The sequence below is a fragment of the Portunus trituberculatus genome, chromosome 10, assembly GCF_017591435.1.
Source record: "Portunus trituberculatus isolate SZX2019 chromosome 10, ASM1759143v1, whole genome shotgun sequence".
Taxonomy (NCBI): Eukaryota; Metazoa; Arthropoda; class Malacostraca; order Decapoda; family Portunidae; genus Portunus; species Portunus trituberculatus.
This window is the reverse complement of record NC_059264.1, coordinates 4,096,803-4,106,582: the sequence shown is the minus strand read 5'-3', so window position 1 is coordinate 4,106,582 and position 9,780 is coordinate 4,096,803.

The window sequence follows — 9,780 nt, the reverse complement described above, 5'->3', positions numbered from 1 at the left end:
CGCACATATTCCCGTCACTAGTTATAACTGTGTGTTAATTGTAGTGGTATTATTTCATCTTCAGTTATGTGTATATTTATTGTCGAGAGGTTTTGTATATAAGAGGTGTATAAGAGGTTTGGAGGTCAAGAGGTTGGGCTTCATTGATTTTTGTCTCGTTTCCATGGAGTCTCTTTGATTGGTCTTTTGGTTAGGGTTAGGTTCTCAAGGGGTGTCGTGTCCCTGTTCCCTCCCTGCTTGTGGTTGTCATGGTATCTGAGTGTCTCCCAAGGCTCTCACATGCTGGGTGTGTTAGTTTGCTTGAAGGATTACCATGGTTGTTGTGGTTGACTTGTAGTTCTTTTCAAATTTTTGTCGTCTTGTGTTTATTATGGTTTTCAGGTGTCTTGTCTCTCTCTCTCTCTCTCTCTCTCTCTCTCTCTCTCTCGATAAAGATTATATTTTGTCGTTATTCATCCAACTTCCGGTAATAAGATAAGGAATTTCCAAGTCATACAGTCTCTCTCTCTCTCTCTCTCTCTCTCTCTCTCTCTTTTAGTCGCTTTGAGAGTATGTGGTTGAACTGTGTCAGGCCACACACACACACACACACACACACACACGAGGGCTTGATAATCAATAGTGTTTGTATGGGTGCATGAAAGATGAAGAAGAAGATGAAGGGAGGAGGAAGAATACTTCATTGGCATATCACGTACAATCTTCTTGTCCTTGTTCTTCCCGCTCCTCCTCCTCCTCCTTCCCCTCCTGTATTTCGTCATCCTACACTTCTCCCTCTCAACCTCCTCCTCGACCTTCGTCTCCTCCTCTTTAAATTCTGCTTACTCTTCTTCCTCTTGTATTTTTTCTTCTTCCTCCTCCTCCTCCTTCATATCTTCATTATATTTTCCTTCCTTGCTTATCTTCTTTCCTTATCAATATTTTCATTTTCCTTCTGCTACCTATTTGTTGTCGTTGTCGTTGTTGCTGTTGCTGATCTTTTCATACGAATGAATAAATTATGCAAACATTCTCTTTAAGCATCGAGACAGAACAAGGTGTGTGTGTGTGTGTGTGTGCCGCCATTCATGTATCAAGGGGTTCGTTATTGAAGAATGCAACACGTATGTACAGGACGGAATGCAAACACACACACACACACACACACACACACACACACACAGTAGTAATTCAACACTGTTTCGTCAGTGCAAACATAATATTCACTCACGTATCTAACTGTCTGTCAGTCTGTCCGTTTTATAATTCGTTTATCAGTTCATGTCATGTTCGGAGTTGAGAGAGAGAGAGAGAGAGAGAGAGAATGAATAATCCCCTTGACACACACACACACACACACACACAGTCGACCTTATTCAGCCTTTCGAACGCGGCGAGATAGCTAGAGGTCACCTTCAGCCAGCATACGGTTAATTAAGGGCCAATTTATTATAACACACCCGTATGGTTATTACCAGTAATCGTATATTTTATTACATTATTTTAGGGCATGTCATTATCACCTCAAATGAAGAGAGAAGTACGTGGATATTGTGTAGAATCAAGGATAAGCCAATAGAGACAAAGGTTTGACGCGTTGCAAGTGTTACAGGGTTCTTTCAGTTCATTTCTCCGCCTCTTCACCACACACCTCTCCATGGAAACCTGCTGTCATGGCTAACTTTTGGTCCTCTTCGGAGATTAGCACCTCACTGGACGCTTTTGTTTAACCCCTTCAATGCCGGGACACATTTTTATCTTAACCTTTTCTATACTGGGACACATTTTTACTATGAGATTTATATAAGATTAGACCATTTTACTTACATTAGGAAGGTTCTATGGAGTTCAGAAGATTAATGGCCAGTCTTCACTATTTCAATCCCAACATAAGTCTCTGAAGCTTTATAAAATCGCCATATAATAAGCAGAATTAATATGAAAAACGCGTCATGGTACTGAAGGGGCTTATCTCTTTTGTTGCCCTTAGACGGTTTTTTTTTTCCCTCATGAAAAAAAAAAAAAAAAATGCGGGCAGTCTAATTAATGAACTTGGTCACTCCTGCCTTCCCCGCACTGAACGCAAGTCAAAAGTCACTCCGGCATCCCTGTGTGCGCTGGCGTGTATGACCGTGAGGCAGTGAGTGTGTCTGAACCCATCATTATATAGTGTTCCATGACGTGAATCAGATTTTGGTTACAGACATTATTGTTTAGTGTGACTCATTATTAGGAGGTTATGATGTTGGGTTTGGCTAGTAATCCTTGATCACTGGTAAAGCTGCTCACCAATAACATAACACCACTCACAGCGTCATTTGTAATAGTAGTAGTGGTGGTAATAGTAGTAGAAGTAGTGGTTTAGTAGTAGTGGATGTAGTGCTAATAGTAATAGTAGTAGTAATGGTGGTGGTGGTGACAGATGGCGCGCGTTATTGATGTATTTTCAGTTTTTTTTGTGTGATTTAATGGTCTACGATCTCTTCCGCAAAGCTTGTCACACGATTTTGCTTCCACTACCCCAAAAATCAGATTTCCCAGAAAACCTCGTAACTTGTAAAAGTTAATATCCGAGCTGAAATGTCACTTAAAACCTTGCACACATTTAACCGTCAATATATAATGTTCCTGAAATTTTGGTGATAATTACCTAATCACAAGCATCACTGGATTCTTTAGTTTACCTTTTGGTTTTCTGGAATAGCCTGGATTGATGGATATATGTGGATAAATCTCGGGAGCTTCACAGTCACACAAACGTACGGTCGACTGAATCCCGCGCTACGGTATCGTTTCATTTTGTCTATTTCATCATCTGACATCTATTTATTATTTTGCACAGTAAAAAAATAATGCTGAAAATAAAATAAAAATCACAATGAAGTACTTAACTGAACCATATTTCTACAACTCGACCAACATAAAAGCTAGATTTAATAGACATCGTACCGCACGCACAACAATATCGAACATTAATAAAAAGAAAGGGAAAAGAATTAAGTTGATTAACTTTTGTTACTATCATAGTAAGAAAAATATATATCATAAATTAGTGATAGGATTTAGGTGTACCTAGTAATTGACAAGAAGGAAACATGTTGGTATTTACAATTAAATAAATTTTATTGATAAACTACATTGACAAGGGAAACCGAGCCACAGGTTTGGATAGGTATGGGTAGGAGCATTTGAGAGGGAGGGAGGGAAGCAAAGGAGGGAGGAGAGAAAGAAAGAGAGGAAAGGAGGTATAAAAAAAAAAGAAAAGAAAGGAAGGAAGAATGGGGGAAGAAAGAAGGGGAGATAAAAAAATAATAGCAATGCAAGATATTGAAAAGAAAACAGGGAAGGCAGTAAAGAAATATAATGAAAGGAGAGAGAGAGAGAGAGAGAGAGAGAGAGAGAGAGAGAGAGAGAGAGAGAGAGAGAGAGAGAGAGAGAGAGAGAGAGAGAGAGAGGACATATCACTTCTCATCTGCACATAAATATTTGATCCATCTCATATTAACAGCCTCCATAAATGCTCTGAAACACAATAATTGTCACAATACAGTGAGCCTTACTCTTAACACAGTTACAATGGAGGGTTTGGGATCAACAATTTAATAAGGTAACAATTTAACTTTCACAGGTGCTAATTTGACTTTTCCTCTCAATTAATGTGGGAAGAATTTAACTTTTTTTTTACTCAACACCTGTAGAATTTTGTCTTTCCCTTCATTAACACCTTTCACCTTTTCTTAATTATGTTACAATTTTACTTTTCCTCTTAATGAACCTCTAAATCATCTCACTTTCCAACACCTGACAGCTAAATCTCACCTTTCCTTAACACTAATTATTTCACCTTTCCTCTAATTAACTTCTAAACATTTTCATCTATCCTTTACTTAACACCAAAATAACTTCACTACCCTTAATAAACATAATAGTTCCTCTCTTTTAATCCACTCTTACAATTTCACCTTTGCATAACTAACACTAAAAATTTTCACCTTTTAAAAAACACAGACTTTTCCCTTCTTACACATCATTACCTCACTACCTTAACTATCAAAATTATTACTCTCTTTTCTCTCTCTAATACCTTCTTGTACACACTCAAGGCACCTAAGCTTATCATTCATTATCATTATTACAGGTTAATGCAAGGGAATGTGTGATTAATCATGTGTGCTGTGTGTTACCAGTGTAATATGGTATCTCTGCCACCTGGAGACAAGAATAAGGTAATACTTGTGCTCTCACTCACTATTTGGTCCATGTATTGCTGCCTTGTCTTGAACTGTGCACCAAACTAACCCTGCATCTCAACCAGTCTTTAAATAGTGTTACTCCTCAGGGACAGGCATCTCATTGGACCTTTTTGTTGGTTTTTGTTACTCTTGGCCAGATTTCCCTTCTTACATAAAAAAAAAAAATAAATAAATAAATAAAAAAATAAATAAATAAAATAAGATACTACTATATTACGTAGATGATACAAATTATCTGTTTCCTTGTTTTCAAATATATATGGTAAACTAAAAGTACTTCTACTCAAACTTATTTATTGATAAGATACCAGACTGTGTAAGTATGTACATTAAAAAAAAAATAAAAATAAATAAATAAAAAATTGTATCTTATAGTGAAATAATTACGATTTTGGCAGAATTGTTTGTTTGCCACGCATTTCAAGGTAAGACATGAATAAGTGTAGTGGACCAATTACCAAGTGAGGATGAAGAGCAAGAGGTATTAACCCCTTCAGTACTGGGATGCATTTTTATTATGTGTTTTGGGGCGATTAGACTGTTATATTTACATTAAGAAGGGTCTGTGGAGGTGAGAAGATTAATGGCTAAAGTCTTCACTGTTTCAAACCCCACATAATTTTCTGAAGCTGTATAAAATGACCAAATAATAAGTGAAATCAATGTGAAAATGTGTTGTGGTATTGAAGGGATTAAAAAGGATGGGAAGAGGAAAAAGAAGCTATTACTGGGAAGACAAAGAGAATAAAACAAGCACCATGACCAATTGGCAAGCACAGTCACAGGTTGCAGAGTCATGGTGGGAGGAAGTCTATCAATATTCAGTGTTTTTTTCTGAATGTTTTAGATAGTTAATGTTTATAATGATATCTATGTGGTTTTTATTTACTTACACAAGGTTTTTGGGGTTTGTGGGTGTTCTTAAAGGGGGAACTAACCTTTAATGAACGTTTTTGTATGCACAAGTGTCTACCTAACCAGCATGGGAACGTGGAATAACTGTAACTATGGAAACACTTCAAGAAAAATCCAAGGGAGAGAGAGAGAGAGAGAGAGAGAGAGAGAGAGAGAGAGAGAGAGAGAGAGAGAGAGAGAGAGAGAGAGAGAGAGAGAGAGAGAGACAGACAGAGATAGACAGACAGACAGACAGACAGACAGACAGAGACCAATAATAATCACTTACGTCATGCATTGCCTGCCTACCATCGTGTTACTGCATAACTGACTCAGTGACATACATTTTTCTTTCTTTTCTTCATCACGTAAGAGGGTAAATCTGACCAAGGACGATAAAAACAAATAAAAATAATGGCCCACTTAGATGGCAGTCCATGAATATGATGATAATGATGATGTTACACTATAATGTGTTGGTATTTTTTGGCACTTGAAGTAAACTTAGTGTCACGCTAGTAGTGTGTTGGAAGGGCACTGAAAGGATGCAGAGTTGAGGGTCACATGAAAGGCAGGTTCACACGTGTAAATTTGCGACTGTTTTTTTTATGTACGTAGAGTTTCCGACTCATCCCTTCTAGTTGGAAAGTGTCAGACGTAGCGCCTGGAAAGTATCAACTACTTGGCACCTTGGTGGGAAGCGAATGTAAACAAACAGCTACCCGCCAAGATGTCTTTCTCCAGTGACGATGCTGAAGCTGTGGTTGCTCTTCTTTTGGCATACCAGAGAGTCAACAGAAAAGAAAATGGCTGTGGATACGTCCCTGGCTAAGTAAAAGGAAAGAAAGGAGTGTCTACCACACTCTAAATTAGACTACATTTCTCATAAGAAAATTGTTAATCTTAAGAAGATTATGTACAATTGTGATCAAATTATATCCTGAGAAGTCTTCAATCCTCACCTCCAACAACACCCTGCATTTAGGGAAACAGCTCTTGTAGAGTGGCAGCTATTTCGTCAAATGACAATTTGCATAAGCTTTATTTTACTGTATAATTCATTTCTGGGGTGCCAGATGTGTTCTTTTTCCCTCATCAACTCTAACATCTTCTCTACCTCTAGAGACCACATTTTGAAAGCTTATTTTGTGATGTCACAACGTAAATAAAGTCACAAATTGACTAGCGAGACCAACATGTTGGTCTTGATTTGCGACTGGTTCTGTAGTCGCTACGCACCGATTGCGAATTGGTGCATGTGAACCTGCCTTAAGGAGAGGCTGAGGCAGTGTGGCTTTGGAATGTGTGAGAGTAAACATTGATTCAGAGAGAGAGAGAGAGAGAGAGAGAGAGAGAGAGAGAGAGAGAGAGAGAGAGAGAGAGAGAGAGAGAGAGAGAGAGAGAGAGAGAGAGAGAGAGAGAGAGAGAGAGAGAGAGAGAGAGAGAGAGAGAGAGCAATAAGTAGACACCGACATTATCAAAGAAATACAATGACAAAGAAAACAATGAAAATGACTGACAATTAAATCCAAAACACAAATGAGATCTCACAGAAATAAAAGATAAATGAAAGAAATAAAAAGGACAGAATAAATATAATAAATGTATAAAATAATATAAAATACATTAATTAATAACCTTTAAAAAAAAAAAAAAAAAATCTTTTCCACCGTTCACATCAATACATAATAATAAAAAGGGTAATTTTCTGAGCTTTCAAAAATACAAGTGACAAATATATTCATACATAATTAACTAGACAAACTTAAAGCACATGAATCAGCCATAATTAAATGAATGCTAAGCTTGTGTTATGTATTTCCTCAGCACAAGTATACATTCCACCTCCTCCACTACCTGCATTTACCTTCACAACTAAGCTATTGACTGGATGTACAACAATTTTACAATATAGAGGGTGAAGGAAAGTCACAGTAAAAACACAATTTCTATTCAATTTCTTCTTGTTGTGATGATTTGGGAGAAGTTGAATAGAAATGGTGTTTTTACTGCGACTTTTCTTCACCCTGTACGTTATGCTTTAGCGGATCTACACTCAATCAATTTCACGATTCATAACCTATCGTTTCATTTATTATTTTCCAAAGTTGCACATTGTAACTTTTTTCCTTATAATATGTTTTCTTTCATTTCAATAACTATATGGCTAACAATCTGAGGTCTTGTCGGAGAATCCATTTGATCTATTCACTTATGCTTGTAATTACGTATTAATCTTCTTGTTTGTCTATTTTCTAATGTATCCATCTATTTACATATTCATCTCTCTCTCCTTTGTTCCTTTGTTTCTAGGTGCACATCTATCACTCTATGTATCTATCTCCTTCTCTGTGACCCCATCTATCTATATGTCAATGGATTCATCTACCTCATCTATTAATGAAAGCATCTATCTATCCATCTGTCTATCTATCTATGTTTCTTTGTTCATCCACAAACCAAAACACACCTTGTACACATAAATGAGGACAGAATGATTTCCTTCTATTATTACATCACGTCCACCCTTCATTATTTCTCCTCATACACACATCACTGTCATGTCAATCTGGTTGCTTCATTACAATGCATTGTAACTGAAAAGAAACTCACAACTTTTTAGTCCTTCTTCACTGTGACTTTCTCTCTAAAATAAATAAATAAGTAAATAAATAAATAAATAAATAAACAAAATTGATCAAACAAATAAATATATGTAATAAATAAAATCCCATTAACACATCACAAATTTTTCATTACTGTTTTCCTTCTCTCACAAAATCTAATTACTTTCTACCACTATTCAGTCAGTTTGGTCTGACTGACTTTCCCTCAAAACACCAATTCTGTCTCAATCATTTTTCATTTCCCATTCCCTCTCATTACTCTCTTGGCTGGGAAACACATGCATGCATGCCTGCCTACACCACTCTTCTTGTATATATATATATATATATATATATATATATATATATATATATATATATATATATATATATATATATATATATATATATATATATAAGAATGTGTCAGGTCTGACAAAAATAGAAAGTCAGTAAGGCTCATTATCTTAAAAGTGAGTCATATAGAAGTACTTTTATATAGCATAGCTGCAGATATACAGGCTGTGTGTGTGTGTGTGTGTGTGTGTGTGTGTGTGTGTGTGTGTGTGTGTGTGTGTGTGTGTGTGTGTGTGTGTGTGTGTGTGTGTGTCAGGTAATTCTGACTTAGGTGTGTGGTAAGTGATAGTTGAGGGACGAGGGAATGTTAATTATTCACAAATCACTATTATTATATCTGAGGCTTCTCGGTCATTGCCTGAAGTTTCATTTGCTTAATGATGGTGAATTATTTATGAGTTTTTATGGGTCATAGTCAATCTTTCAGCAATTATTTATTTTTTTAGATTTATATTCTAAAATGTGAGTTCTGTGTATGTTAGGTATGGCAAATGATAAAGTTGCTTCACTTGTAACTGACAAAATACTTGGAAAGCAAGATTCAGCTCTGCCAGTCAGCGCAGGGGCTGAGTGACAAAGCAGAATGCATCATTATGCACAACGGGGACACACCTGGTGAAGAGCAATGCATCTCAATGACACTGATTGTACTACTGACTTGAGCAACTTGTGTATGCCATCCACTCCCCTAACTTGCCTTATGCACACTCCTAACATGATGCCAAACCTACACTCTTTCTCTCAGCTTGATGGCAAACATACACACTATCTCAACTTGATGGCAAACATACATACACACATACTCTAAACTTGAAGGCAAATATACACACATACTCTTAAATTGATGCCAGATATATGCTCACTCAACATAAACATGCTCTTAATCTGATGCCAAACTAAAACACACTCTTGACTTGTTAGAACACACATACACAAAAACACACACACACACACACACACAAACACACACACACACACACACACACACACACACACATACACACATACAGATATACATACACTCACTCTTTACTTGACAGCAAACATACACACAGACACACACATATTTCCACTTGATAAACAACCATCACACTCATTGCTGTAGTTGAACAGTGAGTTATGAATGAGTCACACCTAACACAACTCCTACCTATATCATCCGTGACTCAAACACTGACAAGACCTTGCTATATTTACACCAGTGGGCCTTTGACTCATAGGAAAAGGACTACATATGTAACTCTGCATTTATCTACATTAGTTGTGCTCTGACGCTTGTAGTAATGTGTTAACTCTGGAATGGAGCTGTGTGTGTGTGTGTGTGTGTGTGTGTGTGTACCTGCAGCTGTACCACATAAATCAACATCCCCACATCCCCACACAATACTTACTTGCATAAGGCTCAAACTACTTAGAAAAACTTCCCAGACACACACACAAACACACACACACAAATTAATACTATGGAGTGTCCGTATTTCATCACAATTAAATATTTTGCACATATCACTATCTTCACAACACACTACAGCACCTCTTCTAAAGCTGGGGAAGATATAAACAAGAAAGAGGAAGAACGAACCAAGAAGGCAAAGAAGAGATAAGTTTTCCCTGACTGATGTTGTTGTAAGTTGAAGCATTGTGAGGAGAGTGACAGAAATGGCCAGGGAAAATCTAGACACCACTGAAAC